The following is a 23,802-nucleotide window of genomic DNA, read 5'->3' as shown; positions in this document are numbered from 1 at the left end:
ACTGTAGACCATCCTTAATAAAACAATATCGCTCCATGTCTGCCTCGCAAGGTCAAGGGTTCACTTCCTGAATTTTCCTAGTCAGGCCAGGTTATCAGGGCTAAACTGGGAAAGGCCCAGCAGACCTGATTGGAGCCAGATTAGAGGACAAGGGCTCCTCCGTCCTTCCCAGTAGCTCCCAATCCTCTGCCTGTCTGGCCCGTTTCTCTAACTAGCGGATAGTATGGTGGCAGAGTTGTTTTAACTGATGGGCATTCAAGTGACTTCCCTGGGTTCTGATAAAATGACAAATACAGTGCCTTGCGAAAGTATTCGGCCCCCTTGAACTTTGCGACCTTTTGCCACATTTCAGGCTTCAAACATAAAGATATAAAACTGTATTTTTTTGTGAAGAATCAACAAGAGGGACACAATCATGAAGTGGAACGACATTTATTGGATATTTCAAACTTTTTTAACAAATCAAAAACTGAAAAATTGGGCGTGCAAAATTATTAAGCCCCCTTAAGTTAATACTTTGTAGCGCCACCTTTTGCTGCGATTACAGCTGTAAGTGGCTTGGGGTATGTCTATCAGTTTTGCACATCGAGAGACTGACATTTTTTCCCATTCCTCCTTGCAAAACAGCTCGAGCTCAGTGAGGTTGGATGGAGAGCATTTGTGAACAGCAGTTTTCAGTTCTTTCCACATATTCTCGATTGGATTCAGGTCTGGACTTTGACTTGGCCATTCTAACACCTGGATATGTTTATTTTTGAACCATTCCATTGTAGATTTTGCTTTATGTTTTGGATCATTGTCTTGTTGGAAGACAAATCTCTGTCCCAGTCTCAGGTCTTTTGCAGACTCCATCAGGTTTTCTTCCAGAATGGTCCTGTATTTGGCTCCATCCATCTTCCCATCAATTTTAACCATCTTCCCTGTCCCTGCTGAAGAAAAGCAGGCCCAAACCATGATGCTGCCACCACCATGTTTGACAGTGAGGATGGTGTGTTCAGCTGTGATGCTTTTACGCCAAACATAACGTTTTGCATTGTTGCCAAAAAGTTCAATTTTGGTTTCATCTGACCAGAGCACCTTCTTCCACATGTTTGGTGTGTCTCCCAGGTGGCTTGTGGCAAACTTTAAACAACACTTTTTATGGATATCTTTAAGAAATGGCTTTCTTCTTGCCACTCTTCCATAAAGGCCAGATTTGTGCAATATACGACTGATTGTTGATTTGTTGACTGATTTGCAGTGGTCTGATACTCCTTTAATTTCAATATTATCGCTTGCACAGTGCTCCTTGGGATGTTTAAAGCTTGGGAAATCATTTTGTATCCAAATCCGGCTTTAAACTTCTTCACAACAGTATCTCGGACCTGCCTGGTGTGTTCCTTGTTCTTCATGATGCTCTCTGCGCTTTTGACGGACCTCTGAGACTATCACAGTGCAGGTGCATTTATACGGAGACTTGATTACACACAGTTGGATTGTATTTATCATCATTAGTCATTTAGGTCAACATTGGATCATTCAGAGATCCTCACTGAACTTCTGTAGAGAGTTTGCTGCACTGAAAGTAAAGGGGCTGAATAATTTTGCACGCCCAATTTTTCAGTTTTTGATTTGTTAAAAAAGTTTGAAAAATCCAATAAATGTTGTTCCACTTCATGATTGTGTCCCACTTGTTGTTGATTCTTCACAAAAAAATACAGTTTTATATCTTTATGTTTGAAGCCTGAAATGTGGCAAAAGGTCGCAAAGTTCAAGGGGGCCGAATACTTTCGCAAGGCACTGTATATTCGAGCAAAACTGTAAAGCACATTCTTCACCACATTACATATCATTTGACATGTCTGCTGAAGACATTGGTCTGTGACAAGAATGACGGGTATCCCAATAAATTGATATATAAACAAAAATATAAATGCAACAATTTCAATAATTTTACTGAGTTACAGTTCATAAGGAAATCAGGCAATTGAAATAAATTCAGTAGGCCCTATGGATTTCACATGACTGGGCAGGGGTGCAGCCAATGGTGGGCCTGGAAGGGCATAGACCCACACACTGGGGAGCCAGGCCCAGCCAATCAGAATTCGTTTTACCACACAAAAGGGTTTTTACAGACAGGAATACTCCTCCAGTTTCATCAGCTGTCTGGGTGGCTGGTCTCAGACAATCCTGCAGATAAAGAAGCCAGATGTGGAGGTCCTGGGTTGGCGTGGTTACATATGGTCTGCGGTTGTGAGGCCGGTTGGACGTACTGCAAAATTCTCTAAAATGACATGGAAGCGGCCTATGGTAGAGAATTCAACACATTTTCTGGCAACAGTTCTGGTGGACATTCCTGCAGTCAGCATGCTAATTGCACATTTCCTCAACTTGAGACATCTGTGGCATTATATTGTGTGATGCAACTGCACATTTTTTGTGGCCTTTTATTGTCCCCAGCACAAAGTGCACCTATGTAATAATCATGTTTAATCATCTTCTTGATATGCCACACCTGTCGGTGGATAAATTATCAAGGCAAACAAAATTTGAAAGAAATAAGCTTTTTTTAAAATCTTTTATTTCAGCTCTTGAAACATGGGACCAACACTTTACATGTTGAGTTTATATTTGTTCAGTATAAATGGTAGGCTAAATAAATGCTTCAGAGTTCAAGTAACAGACACATCTCAACATAAACTGTTCAGAGGAGACGTGAATGGTTGAATTGCTGCAGAGAAACCACTACTAAAGGGTAACAATAAGAAGAAGAGACTTGCTTGGGACAAGAAACATGAGCAATGGACATTAGACCGGTGGAAATCTGTCCTTTGGTCTGATGGGTCCAAATGTTTGATTTTTGGTTCCAACCACCGTGTCTTTGTGAGACGCAGAGTAAGTGAACGGATTATCTCTGCATGTGTGGTTCCCACCGTGAAGCATGGAGGAGTGATGGTGTGGGGGTACTTGCTGGTGACACTCAGTGATTTATTTTAGATTTCAAGGCACACTTAACCAGCATGGCTACCACAGCATTCTGCAGGGATACGCCATCCCATCTGGTTTGTGCTTAGCGGGACTACATTTGTTTTTCAACAGGACAATGACCCAACACACCTCCAGGCTGGGTAAGGGCTATTTGACCAAGAAGGAGAGTGAAGGAGTGCTGCATAAGATGACCTGGCCTCCGCAATCACCCAACATCATCCCAATTGAGATGGTTTGGGATGCAGCCAACAAGTGCTCAGCATATGTGGGAACACCTTCAAGACTGTTGGACAATCATTCCAGGTGAAGCTGGTTGAGAGAATGCCAAGAGTGCAAAGCTGTCATCAAGGTAAAGCTTGGCTACTTTGAAAAATCTAAAATATATTTTGATTTGTTTAACATTTTCTTGGTTACTACATGATTCCAAATGTGTTATTTCATAGTTTGTCTTCACAATTATTCTACAATGTAGAAAATAGTAAAACTAAATAAAAACTATTGAATGAGTAGGTAGGTGTGTCCAAACTTTTGACTGGTACTGTATTTACAAAAGTATGTGGACACCCCTTCAAATGAGTGGATTCGGTTATTTCAGCCACACCTGTTGCTGACAGGTGTATAAAATCGAGTACAAATCCATGCAATCTCCATAGACAAACATTGGCAGTAGAATGGACTTACTGAAGAGCTAAGTGACTTTCAACGTGGCACCATCATAGGATGCCACCTTTCCAGCAAGTCAGTTCAGCTGCCCCGGTCAACTGCAAGTGCTGTTATTGTGAAGTGGAAATGTCGAGGAGGAACAACGGCTCAGCCACAAAGTGGTAGACCACACAAGCTCACAGAACGGGACCGCTGAAGCACGTAGTGCGTAGAAATTGTCTGTCCTCAGTAGCAACACTCACTACCAAGTTCCAAACTGCCTCTGAAAGCAATGTCAGCACAATACCTGTTCGTCGAGAGCTTAATGAAAAGGGTTTCCACAAGCCGAAGATCACTATGCCAATGCCAGGCAGCGGCTGGAGTGTTGTAAAGCTAACACACACACATCTAAGTAAAGGAATGGAATGGAATTAAGTAAGAATATGGATGAGCAATGTCAGAGCGGCATAGGCTAAGATACAATATATAGTATAGAATACAGTATATACAATCGTGGCCAAAAGTTTTGAGAATGACACAAATAAAAAATTTCACAAAGTCTGCTGCTTCAGTGTCTTTAGATATTTTTGTCAGATGTTACAATGGAATACTGAAGTATGATGTGTTTTTAGGCAAAATTGTGAGTGAGCCCACTCCCTTGGCTGAGAAGCAACCCCACACATGAATGGTCTCAGGATGCTTTACTGTTGGCATGATACAGGACTGATGGTAGCGCTCACCTTGTCTTCTCTGGACAAGCTTTTTTTCCGAATGCCCCAAACAATCGGAAAGGGGATTCATCTGAGAAAATTACTTTACCCCAGTCCTCAGCAGTCCAGTCCCTGTACCTTTTGAAGAATATCAACCTGTCCCTGATGTTTTTCCTGGAGAGAAGTGGCTTCTTTGCTGCCTTTCTTGACACCCAGCCATGCTTCAAAAGTCTTCGCCTCACTGTGCGTGCCGATGAACTCATACCTACCTGCCTGCTGCCATTCCTGAGCAAGCTCTGTACTGGTGGTGCCCCGATCCTGCAGCTGAATCAACTTTAGGAGACGGTCCTGGCGCTTGTTCAACTTTCTTGGGCGCCCTGAAGCCTTCTTCACAACAATTGATCCCCTCTCCTTGAAGTTCTTGATGATCTGATAAATGGTTGATTTAGGTTCAATCTTACTGGCAGCAATATCCTTGCCTGTGTAGCCCTTTTTGTGCAAAGCAATGATGACGGCACGTGTTTCCTTGCAGGTAACCATGTTTGACAGAGGAAGAACAATGATTCAAAGCCTCACCCTCCTTTTGAAGCTTCCAGTCTGTTATTCGAACTCAATCAGCATGACAGAGTGATCTCCAGCCTTGTCCTCGTCAACACTCACACCTGTGTTAACGAGAGAATCACTGACATGATGTCAGCTGGCCCTTTTGTGGCAGGGTTGAAATGTTTTGGGGGGATTCAGTTCATTTGCATGGCAAAGAGGGACTTTGCAATTAATTGCAATTCATCTGATCACTCTTCATAACGTTCTGGAGTATATACAAATTGACATCATACAAAAATGTACATTTGTGTCATTATCAAAACTTTTGGCCACAACTGTACATATGAGATGAGTAATGCAAGATATGTAAATATTGCTAAAGTAGCATTATTACAGTGGCTAGTGTTCCATTTAAAGTGGCCAATGATTTCAAGTCTGTATATAGGCAGCAGCCTCTCTGTGCTAGTGATGGCTGTTTAACAGTCTGATGGCCTTGAGATAGAATCCGTTTTTCAGTCTCTCGGTCCCAGCTTTGATGCACTTGTACTGACCTTGCCTTCTGGATGATAGCGGGTGGAACAGGCAGTGGCCTTCCTGTGACATTGGGTGCTGTAGGTGTCCTGGAGGGCAGGTAGTTTGTCCCCGATGATGCGTTGTGCAGACCGCACCACCCTTTGGAAAGCCCTGCGGTTGTGGGCGGTGCAGTTGCCGTACCAGGCGGTGATACTGCCCAACAGGATGCTCTCAAGTGTGCATCTGTAGAAGTTTGTGAGTGTTTTAGGTGACAAGACAAATTTCTTCAGCCTCCCGAGGTTGAAGAGATGCTGTTGCGCCTTCTTAACCACACTGTCTGTGTGGGTGGAACATTATAGTTTGTCACTGATATGGAGGCGAGGAACCTTCTCCAATGCTGTCCCGTCGATGTGGATAGGGGGGTGCTCCCTCTGCTGTTTCCTGAAGTCCACGATCATGTCCTTTGTTTTGTTGACATTGAGTGAGAGGTTATTTTCCTGACACCACACTCCGAGAGCCCTCACCTCCTCCCTGTAGGCTGTCTCGTCGTTGTTTGTAATAAAGCCTACTACTGTTGTGTCGTCTGCAAACTTCATGATTGAGTTGGAGGAGTGCATGGCCACACAGTCATGGGTGAACAGGGAGTACAGGAGGGGACTGAGCCCGCACCCTTGTGGGGCCCTAGTGTTGAGGATCAGCGAAGTGGAATGTTGTTTCCTACCATCACCACCTGAGGGCGGCCCGTCAAAGTCCAGGACCCAATTTCACAGGGCAGGTTTTAAACCCAGGGCCTTAAACTTAATGATGAGCTTGGAGGGTACTATGGTGTTGAATGCTGAGCTATAGTCAATTAACAGCATTCTTACATAGGTATTCCTCATCTAGATGGGATAGGGCAGTGTGATGGTGATTGCATCATCTGTGGACCTATTGGGGCGGTAAGAAAATTGAAGTGGGTCCAGGGTGAAAGGTAAGGTGGAAGTGATATGCTTCTTGACTAGTCTCTCAAAGCACTTCACGATGACAGAAGTGAGTGCTACGGGGCAATAGTAATTTAGTTCAGTTACCTTTGCATTCTTGGGTACAGGAACAATGGTGGCCATCTTGAAGCATGTGGGGACAGCAGACTGGGAAAGGGAGAGATTGAAAATGTCAGTAAACACACCAGCCAGCTGGTCTGCGCATGCTCTGAGGAAGCGGCTAGGGATGCCGCCTGGGCCGGCAGCCTTGCGAGGGTTAACACGTTTAAATGTCTTACTCACGTCGGCCACAGAGAAGGAGAGCCCACAGTCCTTGGTAGCTGGCCGCGTCAGTGGCACTGTGTTATCCTAAAAGTGGGCAAAGAATGTGTTTAGCTTGTCTGGCAGCAAGACGTTGGTGTCTGTGACATGGCTGGTTTTCCTTTTGTAGTCCGTGATTGTCTGTAAACCCTGTCACATACGTCTTGTCTGAGCTGTTGAATTGCAACTCCACTTTGTCTCGATATTGACATTTCGCTTGTTTGATTGCCTTGCGGAGGGAATGGCTACTCTGTTTATATTCTGCCATATTCCCCGTCACCTTGCCATGGTTAAATGCGGTGGTTCGTGCTTTCAGTTTTGCGCGAATGCTGCCATCTATTCACAGTTTCTAGTTAGGGTAGATTTTAATAGTCACAGTGGGTACAACATTTCCTATACACTTCTTGATAAACTCAGTGACCGTTTGCACACGTCCATATTATTCTTAGTGGCTACCTGGAAACATATCCCAGTCTGCGTGATCAAAACAATCTTGAAGCGTAGATTCCGATTGGTCAGACCAGCGTTGAATAGTCCGTAGCATGGGTGCTTTCTGTTTGAATTTCTGCCTATTGGAAGGGAGGAACAAAATGGAGTCGTGGTCAGATATACCGCAACACCAACTGCGAGCCAGGTCGAATCGCCCAACATCAGTGCCCGACCTCACTAATGCTCTTGTGGCTGAATGGAAGCAAGTCCCCTCAGCAATGTTCCAACATCTAGTGAAAAGCCTTCCCAGAAGAGTGGAGGCTGTTATAGCAGCCAAAGAGGCATGCAGGCATGCAGAAACCAGCACAGCACACATGCATATTGTAAATGCAGGTCCTGAAACCAAGTCACTGCCAGTGCATTGTATTCATTCTGATGTCGTCTGAGTGCTGAGCTGGCGTTCCCCGGCCTGTGGGCTGTGAGGGTCCAGACCCTGAGATTTATTATTTTCCCTTCTGAGACTGGGGCAAATGACAACAAACTGTCTTGTCCATATAAATATGTGGAATTCTGTTTGCACAACTGACTGGGAGCAAGGATTAAAACATCTGAAGCAGCAGTCCTGAATGGGCTTTCTTGTTTTTCTTTAGGATTGGTGAGTACGTCATAGAAGCCCACGCTTTGAGGGAAGATAGATATGGGATGTATTCAATCCAGTCTAAGCTATTAGAGCTTTTGCTCATTATAGACTATGCATATGCTACAGGACCTTCAGAAAGCATTCAAACCCCTTGACCTTTTCCACATTTTACTGTGTTACAACCTGAATTTAAAATAGATTAAATTGAGATTTTGTGTTACTGGCCTACACACAACATCCCATAATGTCAAAGAGGAATTATGTGTTATTATTTATTTATTTTTTACAAATAATAAAAAATGAAAAACTGAAATGTCTTGAATCAAGTATTTAACCCCTTTGTTATGGCAAGCCTAAATAATTTCAGTATTTTGGGGGGGACTTAAGTCACATAAGTTGTATGGACTCTGTGTGTAATAATACAAAGCACTAAAGTAATACAGCAAAGCAATTCACTTTTTGTCCTGAACACAAAGTGTTATGTTTGGGGCGAATCCAATACAACACCCGAATTAGTACCACTCTCCATATTTTCAAGCATAGTGGTGGCTGATTGTTATGGATGTATCCAAATAAATTTCACTAGAAAACAACTTAAACAAATGCACTGGGGAGAATGTCTCCCCCACATTCTGAAATTAAATTTTTGTCCCCCCAGTTCTATAAATGGAATGTGATACAGAACGAGGTAACGGTTTGCTTTACGACAATGCAGATGCCTCCAAGCGGTCGGATAGGCTGTTTGGAGTGTTTATACGACTGGATAAAATATATATATATATATATTTTTTAGGTGCCCCCACTTCTAAAACCAAAGTTGCGCCCCTGAGCAACCGAACCAATAGAACGTACGACCAGCCGGCTTGGGTAGCAACCCTAGATTTGTGTCGGGACTATTTATTGTGGAAGGATTAAATAGTATGAATAAATTCACCAAAATAACGTTTTTAATGAAAATATGTCAATCATTATTTGAATATGTTGTATAAAAGTGATAATGCCCTCGAAGCTGGTGTTTGGAGGATATATTGGCACAGTTTTCCGACCCTCGACTTAGTCTCGGACCTAACAACCCCCATTCCAATATATCCCCCAAACACCAGTTTTGAGGGCATTATCATTTAGAGACTTTTCCAGAAAGAATCATAGCTGTAATCTAATCGCTGCCAAAAGTGCTTCTACAAAGTATTGACTCGGGTGTGAATACTTATGTAAATGAGATGTTTCATTTTCAATACATTTGCTTTAATTTCTGATAACGTTTTCTTTTTGTCATTATGGGGTATTGTGTGTAGATGGGTGAGAACAAAATATCAATTTAATCTGTTTTGAATTCAGGTTGTAATACAACATGTGGAATAAGTCAAGGGCTATGAATACTTTCTGAAGGCACTCAAGTTCTTGGATGCATTCAGATTCAGTTTTCAAATTCAGTTCTCTAAATTCAGATCCAAAACCAGAGACATCCTGGTACTTTGTCAGCCAGGAATGGTAGAGAACAGATAGAATAACCCTCTCTCTGTGGTAAACATAAGATTCTGGCAATTTCTGAAGCCAATGTGGCATGTTTAAATGTATTTTTTTTTCATATAAATGTGTCTAGCGTTTGAACCGTTTTGGTTATAAGCTATTATGACCCCATTCCTAAAAACTTAGTCTATTGAACATGGACGTGCCTTCTGTCCCCTCTATGATGACCACAGCCCGCCCACATTTTGAGTTTAGTGTGTGTCATATCTATACATTTAACCACTTTTGAGGTAAAATATTTTTTTTAACAACCATCCATTTTATAACTGGGAGACATTAGAGATGTGAAAAAAACATGGTTGTCTTTTGTTCTACCTCGGGTAGGGGTATCTCAAAAACTAAAGCCCTTTTTGAGGATTGGCCACTAGCCTATTCATGCTGTGGCTATGCATGCAGAGTACAACCATGAATGAAATGTAACGCTAGATTGTAATGTTTAAAGACAACAAATGTGACCCAACGAGGTGAATGAATAGAAGATTTCATAAGGAAAGAATGTGTGCCATTTCACCTTGCGTAGGTTCTCTCGTGATCTCATATCCTGTGACAAACATCCTCTTGGTAAGTGAGCCAGTTTCAGGCAGTTCATTCGACGACTCATTCGCTCGCTCTTCCACTGAGCTGTCAAACACGTTAGATATTAAAATATAGATGGCCAGCTAGCTAAGGAACTATTTGACTCTTCAACAACGTTTTCCCATTTAACAATAGCTGTTCTCGTCTTACTATGACTCTCAGGTGATCTTCAGAGAGTCCAGGCGGTTCTGGTAAGTGTCTTTATTAATTTAATTTGAACCCTCCACATCACCCCATGTACTGTTGGAGCGTGCTATATAGGCTAGCTAGCTGTCTATAAGAAAGCAACCTAGACACAGTGCCAGTCATCCTCAGCCATGAGTGTAACGTTAGATAGACTTTGTCAGATTGCGTTCCCATGTGTATAATCAAATGGGGATTCCTCATGTCGGTTGTCTGCCGTCTCTCCTGACCCAAGTAAGTAGTTTCACATTGACAGCTGAAAGAGTAGGGCTAGCGAGAGAAACTCATGATATTATCTGAAGAAAACATAAGCTAATTTAGCTAAGCTTTGCTAGCTGGTATTGTATGCCGTTTATGACAGAGTTGGCTGGCTAAAATAACCAAGATGACAAAACAACACGACTATTTGCTTTTGCTACTAACTAACGTTAGGTAGCTAGCTAGTGTGTATCATCGCTGTCTGGCTCTGTATCTAATGAGTGGCTACTGCACTGCACTCAGGCGGGCAGGTCTGCCGGTTTTGACTAACAGAAGTGACTTTTCGTACAAGGTTAGGAGAATTTACGCAGCAGGTTAGGAGTATTAACGTAGCAGGTTAGGAATTAGTTTTAAGGTTTTAAAGCTGGAATCCTTAGTTACTACATCCATCTTTGGACGTATAAATTAAAGATATACCCATTGATTCTTGAATATAACAAAAAAATGCCTTATGAGCTTCAACTTTTGTACCCCATCAGAAACAAATATAAGCTTGTTTTACTCCAATGTTTGTAAACAAACACTGTATAGCCTCAAAACATGGTTAAAACTATAATTGTTATATCATGGATAGTCAGTCCTTTCCTCCATAGCTGTCTATGGATTTGAGTGGTTACATTTCTCCAGGCCCATCACTCAGGCTATCTCAGAGGGCTAGTTAAAGACTGTCAATAAATTTCACAATATAATTAGGCAATTTTTTCATGTTGTTCACCTTTTAGTTCTCATTAAATGCTTTCAATGTTTGTATATACATTTCTACAATGTATAGTATGTTTGAGGTTAAGTCATTGAAATTTGGAGCTATTGGAATTTTAACATTGTCCCATGTACAAATTTACCCTAACTAACCCCTATAGGGATATCCAAAGTCAACCCAAATTATGCTTGGGTTGTGTGCTTCTGGACTCTGAATTGATGATCACTTGGGTGCTGCCAGCTGTGAGCATGTGTGAAACAAGCCGAACCTTCATTGACATTGTGATGCAGTCACAACCACAAGTCTCACAACTCTGTTTTAGATGTGACTGAAATCATGACCCAAATTATCCTATTTACAGGTAGTACATTTAGACAATAAATGTTTAACTCAAATCAATGCCACATAGTCTGTTTCCTATATGAGAAGATTAGTTTTTTTAGTGGCAGTTGCTCTTTCAGGAAATTAGGGCTTTGCCCAAATCAAAGAAATTAAGTAAACCTTAGGATACCAGTGATCAGCCGGATCAAATCACATTTTATTTGTCACATGCTTCGTAAACAACAGGTGTAGACTAACAGTGAAATGCTTACTTACAGGCCCTTCCCAACAATGCTGAGAAAATATAAAAATAATAACACAAGGAATAAATACACAACGAGTAATGTTAACTTGACTATATGCACAAGGTACCAGTCAGTCGATGTGCAGGGGTACGAGGTAATTGAGGTAGAGAGATATGTATGTGTGTATATGTATTTATATTAGTGGTGCCCAGTCAGCTGTTTGTTCACCCGCACCCGCCTGCAATTGCTAATAACCCATTCGCAACCGCCCAACTATATGTGGAAATCTGAGGCTTGCACCTGACCATAACTCGCTAATATAGAAAATGCGCTGGAGGCTACAGTCAGACTGCAAAGTATTTTGTTGACTGGGTGCATGATTATGCTTTGCATGATTTAGATACTTTTCTGCTTATAATTTCCAACATATTGGTACGGTTTTTTGTTGTTGTTGTAAGTCATCTCTATAATTAGATGCATGCAGCTTATCTTCTGTCATTATATGTTGCCCTAGAAGACTAAATAAACCCATGCTCACCAGAACGTCGTAAATAGTTTCAATCTAGTTGACATCGGGAAAGTTTTCTGTCATCCCTGCTTCTTTTGTAGAGCAAAGGCGTTTAGGGACTGGGGGGAGAATGTAATAACAAAAGAGAACTGGAAAGTTTACAAATTACATTTGCATTCTCTCAAGATGATGAAATAAATAATATTTCTTCACACCTGTTCTCAAGTTAACATTTTGCCACCATTTGGTGTATAATTTTACAACTAGAAATGATTAATTCTGCAGGAGTTAATATTAAAGCTATATGAGGTTATAGGTCTACAGTCAGTCAAGATTTCAGTTTCCATTTAACTCATCTGAACAGTAGGCTACAGTTTCCATGATGTGCCATCGGCCTATTGGAAGTCCCTAGCTGTGTTCAATTACCCATACTAACATACTACATACTTAATGAGTATATACTACATACTATTAGTTCATTTGTAAATGAACGGTATCCTTTCAGTTGAGCGTACTAGAGCTTTGCCTGTCTACAGGAAGTTGATGCTGTTGCTATGCAACTTTTTGCTAGCTTTTCAGAGCTCTCAGGGGGTTCAGAGCGCACACTGGACGCTCTGGCTGAGGAGTAGGGTTGATCTGAGAGTTCTGATGTCATAACGGCAGTCAAGCACCCAAATTAACGTTGGCTAGTTACTTCCAGACACAAATGAGAGGACATCTCACTCTGGCCATTTTACTCGCCATAGCAGAGCTGGTTAGGCTGTTTTCATGTTATCCAGAGCGTTGGTGAGTGTAACTGTGCTGTGCTGCTGGCAACAATTTAAATATGTTTTTTTTTACGAAGTTTACTGACACTGGTCATATTCCACGGGTGTTGAGTGTTCGTAAATTCATCAGTTATTCTGCGCTCTGGCACAGAAAGTGCTCTGAAATCGGAGTAGATAACCAGAGTGAATTAACAATGTCCATTGAAAACACAATGTCTATACCACTTAGCTAAGAATGATGAATTATCAAGTCAATAAACGTTGGGTAGTTAGTTAGATGGCATATAGTTAATATACTGGCAAGTCCGATATATTAGTTACACTAGGTAGCTAGTTAACTTCTTAAGGTATAAGGGGCAGCATTTTCACTTTTGGATAAATAGCGTGCCAAATTTCAACTTCCTGCTACTCAGGCCAAGAATATAAGATATGCATATTATTAGTAGATTTGGATATAAAGCACACTGAAGTTTCTAAAACTGTTTGAATCATGTCTGTGAGTATAACATAACTTATGTAGCAGGCAAAACCCAGAGGACTAACCTTTCAGAATTTTGCTTTTTTGAGGTCTCTGTCTGTTCAGTGTGTTCTCATTGGGAAACTATATTTCTTAGGAACTTGTTTTCAGTTCCTACTGCTACCACTGGATGTCACCAATCTTTGGAATTTGGTTGAGGTTATTCATTTGTGCAATGAAGAAGTATGGCCATCTAGGAACTGCGTAACACTGTTGAGAGTTGCGCAAGACTTGAAAAGTAGCTTGGTTTGTTGTCTTCCTTGAACACAGATAGACCCTGATAGTCTTCAATTTGATCGATTATAAACATTTAAAAATATCTAAAGTTGTATTACAAAAGTAGTTTGAAATCTTTTGGCAAAGTTTTCAGGCAACTTTTGAAATATTTTCTAGTGCCGTTGCGCAATTTGGAAGCTGTTTTTTTTCTGGATCAAACGCGAACGAACCATCAAAAATGCAAAGCGTCAATACAGGACTAAGATTGAATTCTACTACACCGGCTCTGACACTCGTTCGATGTGGCAGGGCTTGAAAAATATACGGACTACAAAGGGAAACTCAGCCGCGGACTGCCCAGTGACGCAAGCCTACCAGACGCGCTAAATGCCTTTTATGCTTGCTTCGAGGCAGGCAACATTGAAGCATGCATGAGAGCACCAGCCGATCCAGACGATTGTGATCATGCTCTCCGTAGCCGATGTGACCAAGACCTTTAAACAAGTTCACCACTAAGCCTAGGACCCTGGGACTAAACACCTCCCTCTGCAACTGGATGCGGGACTTCCTGACGGGCTGCCCCCAGGTGGTAAGTGCAGGCAACAACTCATCTGCCACGCTGATCCTCAACACGGGCCCCTCGGGTGCGTGCTTAGTCCCCTCCTGTACACTGTTCACCCACAACTGCGTGGCCAAGCATGACTCCAACACCACTAAGTTTGCTAACGAGAACAGTGGTAGGCCTGATCACCGACAACGATGAGACAGCCTATAGGGATGGTGTCATAGACCTGGCAGTGTGGTGCCAGGACAACCTCTCCCTCAATGTGAGCAAGACAAAGGAGCTGATCGTGGACTACAGGAAAAGGTGGGCCTAACAGGCCCCCATTAACATCAACGGGACTGAAGTGGAGCGGGTCGAGAGTTTCAAGTTCCTTTGTGTCCACATCACCAGCAAATTGTCATGGTCCAAACACACAAGACAGTTGTGAAGAGGGCATGACAGCACCTTTCCCCCTCGGGAGACTGAAGATTTGGACTCTGTCCCCAGAGTTCTAAAGTTCTAGAGCTGCACCATTGAGAGCATCCTGACCGGTTGCATCACCGCCTGGTATGGCAACAGCTCGGCATCTGGACCATAAGGTGCTAAAGAGGGTAGTGCGTATAGCCCAGTACATCACTGGGACCAAGCTTCCTGACATTCAGGACCTATATGCTAGGCGGTGTCAGAGGAAGGCCCCCAAAATAACCTTCTTGTTATCATTTAAAAAAAAATGTAAACATTTATTTTAGTAAATATTTTCTTTACCCAACAATGCAGTTCAAGAAATAGAGTAACTTCTTGGTGACTGGGGGGGCAGTATTGAGTAGCTTGGATGAATAAGGTGCCCAGAGTAAACTGCCTGCTACTCAGCCATAAAAGCTAGAATATGCATATAATTAGTATATTTGGATAGAAAACTGTTTGAATGATGTCTGTGAGTATAACAGAACGTATATGGCAGGTGAAAACCTGAGAAAAAAAATCCAACCCGGAAGTGGGAAATCTGAGGTTGGTTGTTTTTCAACTCATGCCCTATTGAAGATACAGTGGGATATTGGTCATGTTGCACTTCCCCTGGCTTCCACTAGATGTCAACAGTCTTTAGAACTTTGAGGCCTCTACTGTGAAGTGGGGCCGAAATGAGAGGGGAATGAGCCAGGTGTCTGGCAGATTGCCACGAGCTCGTGACGCGCGGTCATGTGAAAGTTAGCTTGCGTTCCAATGCTTTTCTACAGACAAAGGAATCCTCCGGGTTGGAACATTATTGAATATTTATGTTAAAAACATCCTTAAGATTGATTCTATACTTAGTTTGGCATGTTTCTACGACCTATAATATAACTTTTTGGACTTTTCGACCAACCTTTCGGCTCGACTTGCACGTGCGTTTGGATTTGTTTACCAAACGCCCTAACAAAAGTATCTATTTGGACATAAATTATGGACATTATCAAACAAAACATTTATTGTGGAACTGGGATTCCTGGGAGTGCATTCTGATGAAGATCATCAAAGGTAAGTGAATATTTATAATGCTATTTCTGACTAATATTGACTCCACAACATGGCGGATATCTCTTTGGCTGTTTTGGTCTCTGAGCGCCATTCTCAGATTATTGCATGGGTTAAATCTGACAGCGGTTGCATTAAGGAGAAGTTCATCTAAAGTTCCATGTATAATAGTTGTATCTTTTATCAATGTTTACTATGAGTATTTCTGTAAATTGATGTGGCTCTCTGCAAAATCACCGCATGTTTTGGAACTACTGAACATAACACGCCAATGTAAAATGAGATTGTTGGATATAAATATGCACTTTATCGAACAAAACATGTATTGTGTAACATGATGTCCTATGAGTGTCATCTGATGAAGATCATCAACGGTTAGTGATTAATTTTATCTATATTTGTGCTTTTTGTGACTCCTCTATTTGGCTGGAAAAATGGCTGTTTTTCTGTGACTTGGTGGTGACCTAACATAATCGTCTGTGGTGCTTTCGCTGTAAAGCCTTTTTGAAATCAGACACTGGCAGGATTAACGAGAATTTTATCTTGAAAATTGTGTAAAATACTTGTATGCTTGAGGAATTGTAATTTTGAGATTTTTGTTTTGAATTTGGCGCCCTACACTTTCACTGGCTGTTGGCGGGGTGGTACACTACCGTCCCGAATATCCCAGAGAGGTTAAGGGCTTGTACGTACAATTTCTCGCCCCAACTCCCGATCCTGGATGTCAGGAAGTCCAGGATCCAGTTGCAGAGGGTGTTTAGTCCCAGGGTCCTGAGCTTAGTGATGAGCTTGGAGGGAACTATGGTTTTGAATGCTGAGCTGTAGTCGATGAACAGCATTCTCACAGGTGATCCTCTTGTTCAGGTGGAGGAGGGCAGTGTGGAGTGCAATAGGGATTGCGTCATCTGTGGATCTGTTGGGGCGGTATGCGAATTGGAGGGGGTCTAGGGTGTCTGGGATGGTGGTGTTGATGTGAGCCATGACCAGCCTTTCATTGCTACAGATGTGAGTGCTAGCTGGCAATAGTCATTTAGACAGGTTACCTTGGCATTCTTGGGCACAGGCCCTATAAAATCATTTATTTTTTCTCAAGTTTCTGCTCTCAATCACACTTTAAATTAGGTCTTTGGGAGACCCTTTCTATCTACCAGAACACTTTTCACTAACAGAAAGTGGTACACGCGTGCACCGCACATACAGAGATGGCGAATTCTTATTGTCTCTTCAGAAAGTTGCAGGAAATACGAATCACTGATGCATTCTGTTAATTTCTTACGATAAACTTAGGCTATTTAATAAATAATCAATATAGTTGATTAGTTGATTCCTTAAGTTCAATTCATTTTTGAGTATTGCATTCCGTTTATGTCTGGATTCCATCTGCGTTCTCTGCATCGCAGATTTTATAGGGCCCTAACTATGGTGGTCTGCTTGAAACATGTGCGCAGTCTCTCCCAGACTGGGTCAGGGAGAGGTTGAAAATGTCAGTAAAGACACTTGCGAGCTGGTCAGTGCATGGTCTGAGTATGCGTCCTGGTAATCAGTCTAGCCCCGCGGCCTTCTGAATGTTAACCTGTATAGGTCTTACTCTCATCAGCTACGTAGAGAGGGATCACACAGTTGACCGGAACAGCTGGTCCTCTCATGCTAGGTTCAGTGTTGCGTGCCTCGACGCGAGCACAGAAGGCATTTAACTCGTCTGGTAGGCTCACGTCACTGGTCAGCTCGCGGCTGGGTTTCCCTGATAGTTTCCAAGCCCTACCACCTCCACCGAGTGTCGGGCCGTGTCTCGACTTGACAGTTTGTGCAGCTTTAGTGCTCTGATGGAATTCTGACAGCGTCATGCGTCTACATTTAAATGTCTACAGTGTGTCCGGATTCCCTTATCCCGCGCTATATTCAAATGCCAGAGTGCGCTCTACAAACACATACTGGTGTTATTATATTTTCAACTAATTGCAGTAGCTAACTAGCAAGCTAGCCTCTGTAGCTAGCAAGCAACACTAAAGGGATTGTAAAAGGATTAGCATAACGCTAGCCAAACCAAAAATATATTTTCTAAATATTTGCTACCCCCTCACATTTGAGGCCAACAAACGCGTTCCTCATGCTAGGAACGTATTTCCTCCAACGCTATAATGAAAATGTTCCTCTTACTCCCAAAACATACGTTTTCTGGATACTTGTGGGAGCAGTGTTGATGGCGTCGCTCATTGTATGTGCTTTTGGTAGCCTGATTGCGTTCAGAGGAGAAATCTGCACACAATGCATCCCTGACCACCTGTTGAAGTGGTCAGCCAGATCTGAACACAATCAGACCACAAAACGACTTTTGTGTCTCCCGTCTTTTCAATGCGGTCTTCGTATTTTGATAGCAAAAGTCGCATGTAAGTGTCAAGTGTTTACACGACCAGAGCCGGCGTAGTAGGATTCGATTTTAGTCCTGTATTCACGCTTTGTCTGTATGCTGTACTTGTCGGAGGTCTTAGTGGAATTTCTTATAAGCATCCCACTCATTGAAAGCGGCAGCTCTAACTTTTTGCCCAGTGAGGGCGTTGCCTGTAATCCATGGCTTCTGGTTGGGATATGTACGTACAGTGCATTCGGAAAGTATTCAGATCCCTTGACTTTTTCCACGTTTGGTTACGTTACAGCCTTATTCTAAAATGTTTTTTTTTTAAATTCCTCAATCTACACACTATCAAATGTATTACAAATAAACATGCATTATTTCATAGTTTTGATGTCTCCAATATTATTATACAGTGTAAAAAATAAAGAAACCTTTGAATGAGTAGGTATTCTAAAACTGTTGACTGGTAGTGTATGGTCACTGTGATGAATAAATAACTAAACTGCCTTTGAGGAATAAAATGCTATCTACTACTAGCCCATATTTCTTTTTTTCTTTGATCAGGAGCATCTTGGAGGTAAGTCTTTGTTAATAGATTAGTTTGGGTGTCAGATTTTATTTTAAGACTTGACAGTCTCTTCTTGGTTTCCTCATGAATGTGCCAACTGCAGAAGTTGAGGCTCTTCGGCATCCTGTTTTGCCATGATTTGTATCCCATTGATAATGTACATTCCATTTTTGGGATGAATTGATTAGGATAATTAAACATTTCAGATGTGAAGAAAAGTACCTCGTTACTTTTTCTGCATCTGGCTGCAGTGTTCACTATCACAGTACAGTTAGAGCCCCTCTTTCTGTTAGAGCCCCTCTTTGCTTTCTGGAAAGCTCAAGTTAGTACAGGGTGTTCTTGCCAAACTGGAGATTTGGAGGTGGTTATGGAGGGCTTGAGAAGCGCGGCACCAATCTCCCCCAGGCCTTTGAGCCGATGCCTGGGTACTTTTCACAGGTGAGCTCAAAGACTGTGGTCTGTAACAGGTCTGCCCATGTTGATCCGGAGTTGGGGCGAGAAATATCCTGACATGGTGCAAGTCCCTTCAGTAGCCTGGCACTGTTTGCACTCCAAGCCCACGGGCTGCGGCACATAGAGGGTGGCCTTTCTAGTCCCTGCCCTGCGGTTTACCTTCCAAGGCCAAGACAAACCAGCAACCCCCATCACTGAAAGCGTAATTAAGTGCTTTAGATTAAAATAGAAACAAATGTGAAATTTTGCGCTACGGAGTGAACCAGAGAATCAAGTTTTTCTGCCGAAATGGGGAGTCCGAACTGGTACCCTCGAAGACTGAACATTGTTGATGTGAAATGGCACGCTGAAATTATATCTAGTGAAGTTGACGAAACTAAACTGCTTGGAGTAACCCTGGATTGTAAACTGTCATGGTCAAAACATATTGATACAACAGTAGCTAAGATGGAGAGAAGTCCATAGGTTTGTCGCACCTGGACTGCTGTTCAGTCGCTTGGTCAGGTGCCATAAAGAGGGACTGAGGAAAATTGCAATTGGCTCACAACAGGGCAGCACATCTGGCCTTTGGATGTACACAGAGAGCTAACATTAATAATATGCATGTCAATCTCTCATGGCTCAAAGTGGAGGAGAGATTGACTATCACTACTTGTATTTGTGACTTTGACATGTTGAATGCACCGAGCTGTCTGTTCGAACTATTGTCACACAGCTCGGACACTCATGCATACCCCACAAGGCATGCCACCAGTCTCTTCACAGTGCCCAAGTCCAGAACAGACTATGGGAGGCACACAGTACTAAATAGAGCCATGACTACATGGAACTCTATTCCACATCAAGTAATTCATGCCAGCAGGAAAAAAATGTATTTAAAAAAAACTGGTAAAAATACAGCTTATGGAACAGCGGGGACTGTGAAGCAATGCAAGCATAGACAAACACATATACGCATAGTGTTCAAGATGGCACTGGAGGAAATGGCCGCCGTTTTACGGCCTCCTAACCAATTGTGCTATTATGTGGGTTTTTTTTCACGATATTTGTAAATTATTTTGTACATAATGTTTCTACAACCTTATCTTACGGCAGAAAAGAGCTTCTGGATATCAGGACAGCGATCACTCACCTCGGATTAGACAAAGATTTCTTCTTCAACAACAACAGCAAGCAGGACTCACACGATAATCTCCAAACAACCCACAGGGCAGACATCCCAGTTATTCGCAAGAGGAAGTGAAGCCGAGGATGAAGAGCCGGATGCCTCGTTCGGACCCGCAGAAGACAACTAGGAAAGCTGCTGTTACCGTCAATATTACTCGCCAACGTGCAATCAATGGACAATAAACTAGACAAGGTAAGATCACGAATATCCTACCAACAGGACATCAAAAACTGTAATATCCTATGCTTCACGGAATCGTGACCGAACGACGACATGGATATATGCTGCACCGGCAGGATAGAACAGCACACAGGTCATAAGACGAGGGGGGGGGGGTGCGGTCTGTGCATATTTGTAAACAACAGCTGGTGCACGAAATCTAAGGAAGTCTCTAGATTTTGCTCGCCTGAAGTTGAGTATATTGGAATAAACTGAAGACCACACTACTTGCCTAGAGAGTTCTCAGCTATACTTTTCGTGGCTGTTTATTTACCACCACAGACAGATTCTGGCACTAAGACCGCACTCAGTCAGCTGTATAAGGAAATAAGCAAACAGGAAACCACTCACCCAAACCACTCGCTCCTAGTGGTCAGATACTTTTTTTAATGCAAATTTAAATCAGTTCTACCAAATCTCTATCAACATGTTAAATGTGCAACCAGAGGAAAAACAATTCTAGATAACCTGTACTCCACACACACAGACGCGTACAAAGCTCTCCCTCGCCCTCCATTTGGTAAATCCGACCACAACTGTCCTCCTGATTTCTGCTTACGAGCAAAGATTAAAGCATGAAGCACCAGTGACTCGGTCTATAAAAACAATTGTCAGATGAAGCAGATGCTAAACTACAGGACTGCTTTGCTATCACAGACTGGAACATGTTCCGGGATTCTTCCGATGACATTGAGGAATGCACTGGCTTTATCAATAAGTGCATTGAGGACGTTGTCCCCACAGTGACTGTACGTACATACCCCAACCAGAAGCCATGGATTACAGGCAACATTCGCACTGCGCTAAAGGGTAGAGCTGCCGCTTTCAAGGTGTGGGACTCTAACCCGGAAGCTTTGCCCTGCGACGAACCATCAAACAGGCAATACAGGGCTAAGATTGAATCATACTACACCGGCTCCGACACTCGTCGGATGTGGCAGGGCTTGCAAACTATTACAGACTACAAAGGGAAGCACAGCCGCGAGCTGCCCAGTGACAATAGCCTACCAGACGAGCTAAATCACTTCTATGCTCGCTTCGAGGAAAGCAACACTGAGGCATGCATGAGAGCATCAGCTGTTCTGGACGACTGTGTGACCACGCTCTCCGTAGCCGACGTGAGGAAGACCTTTTTAAACAGGTCAACATACACAAGGCTGCGGGGCCAGACGGATTACCAGGTTGTGTGCTACGGGCATGTGCTGACCAACTGGCAGGTGTCTTCACTGACATTTTCAACATGTCCCTGATTGAGTCTGTAATACCAACATGCTTCAAGCAGACCACCATAGTCCCTGTGCCCAAGAACACAAAGGCAACCTGCCTAAATGACTACAGACCCGTAGCACTCACGTCCGTAGCCATGAAGTGCTTTGAAAGGCTGGTAATGGCTCACATCAATACCATTATCCCAGAAACCCTAGACCCACTCAAATTTGCATACCTCCCAAACAGATCCACAGATGATGCAATCTCTATTGCACTCCACACTGCCCTTTCCCACCTGGACAAAAGGAACACCTATGTGATAATGCTGTTCATTGATTACAGCTCAGCGTTCAACACCATAGTACCCTGAAAGCTCATCACCAAGCTAAGGATCCTGGGACTAAACACCTCCCTCTGCAACTGGATCCTGGACTTCCTGACAGGCCACCCCCAGGTGGTTAGGGTAAGTAGCAACACATCTGCCACGCTGATCATCAACACTGGAGCTCCCCAGGGGTGCGTGCTCAGTCCCCTCCTGTACTCCCTGTTCACGCACGACTGCATGGCCAGGCACGACTCCATCTCCATCAAGTTTGCTGACGACACAACAGTGGTAGGCCTGATATCACCGACAACGACGAGACAGCCTATAGGGAGGAGGTCAGAGACCTGGCCGGGTCGTGCCAGAATATCAACCTATCCCTCAATGTAACCAAGACTAAGGAGATGATTGTGGACTACAGGACTACCATTCTCATCGACGGGGCTGTAGTGGAGCAGGTTGAGAGCTTCAAGTTCCTTGGTGTCCACATCAACAACAAACTAGATTGGTCCAAACACACCAAGACAGTCATGAAGAGGGCACGACAAAGCCTATTCCCCCTCAGGAAACAAAAAAGATTTGGCATGGATCCTGAGATCCTCAAAAGGTTGTACAGCTGCAACATCGAGAGCATCCTGACCGGTTGCATCACTGCCTGGTACGGCAATTGCTCGGCCTCCGACCGCAAGGGTCTACAGAGGGTAGTGTGTACGGCCCAGTACATCACTGGGACAAAGCTGCCCGCCATCCAGGACCTCTACACCAGGCGGTGTCAGAGGAAGGCCCTAAAAATTGTCAAAGACTCCAGCCACCCCAGTCATAGACTGTTCTCTCTACTACCACATGGCAAGCGGTACCGGAGTGCCAAGTCTAGGACAAAAAGGCTTCTCAACAGTTTTTACCCCCGAGCCATAAGACTCCTGAACAGGTAACCAATGGTTACCCGGACTATTTGCATTGTGTGCCCCCAACCCCTCTTTTACGCTGCTGCTACTCTGTTCATCATATATGCACAGTCACTTTAACTACACATTCATGTACATACTACCTACATTGGCCTGACCAACCAGTGCTCCCGCACATTGGCTATCTGCATTGTGTCCCACCACCCGCCAACCCCTCTTTTTATGCTTCTGCTACTCTCTGTTCATCATATATGCACAGTCACTTTAACGATACCTACATGTACATACTATATAAGCCTGACTAACAGGTGTCTGCATATAGCCTTGCTACTCTTTTTTTTCAAATGTCTTTCTACAGTTTTTTATTTCTTTACACACATGTACCTTTTTTGGCACCATTGGTTAGAGCCTGTAAGTTAGCATTTCACTAAGGTTTACACCTGTTGTATTCGGCGCACGTGACAAACATTTGATTTTGTGTTAAAGGTCAAATCAAAGTTTTATTGCCCACATACACATGGTTAGCAGATGTTAATGCGAGTGTAGCGAAATGCTTGTGCTTCTAGTTCTGACCATGCAGAAATATCTAACAAGTAATCTAATTTCACCACTACTAACCTTATACACACAAGTGTAAGGAATGAATAAGAATATGTACATATATGGATGAGCGATGGCCGAACGGCATAGGCAAGATGCAGTAGATGGAATAGAGTACAGTATATACATATGAGATGAGTAATGTAGGGTATGTAAACATTATGTAAAAAAAAACATTGTTTAAAGTGACTAGTGATACATTTATTACATCCAAGTTTGAATTATTAAAGTGGCTAGAGATTTGAGTCAGTATGTTGGCAGCAGCCACTCAATGTTAGTGATGGCTGTTAAACAGCTTCTCTCAAGGACTGTTATTCACTCTCTCGGCCCCAACTTTTATGCACCTGTACTGACCTCGTCTTCTGGATGATAGCGGGGTGAACAGGCAGTGGCTCGGGTGGTTG

The 23,802-nt window shown here is 43.0% G+C and overlaps 1 protein-coding gene across 4 annotated transcripts in view; it reads left to right on the top strand.

Annotated features, from left to right (window-relative positions):
* The first annotated feature begins 9,642 nt into the window (after positions 1–9,642).
* The window catches only part of atp13a3 (ATPase 13A3), a 59,986-nt gene continuing 45,826 nt past the window's right edge, over positions 9,643–23,802 (top strand). For all 4 annotated transcript variants that reach the window (XM_036977977.1, XM_021603569.2, XM_036977976.1 and 1 more), the window contains exon 1: positions 9,643–10,021. The gene's annotated coding sequence lies outside the window, so the exon portion shown is untranslated. The remainder of the gene's footprint in view (positions 10,022–23,802) is intronic.

The sequence above is a fragment of the Oncorhynchus mykiss genome, chromosome 5 (assembly GCF_013265735.2).
Source record: "Oncorhynchus mykiss isolate Arlee chromosome 5, USDA_OmykA_1.1, whole genome shotgun sequence".
In the NCBI taxonomy this organism is placed as follows: domain Eukaryota; kingdom Metazoa; phylum Chordata; class Actinopteri; order Salmoniformes; family Salmonidae; genus Oncorhynchus; species Oncorhynchus mykiss.
Note: the sequence above shows the minus strand (reverse complement) of the source record. Positions and strands in the feature narration are given on the sequence as shown.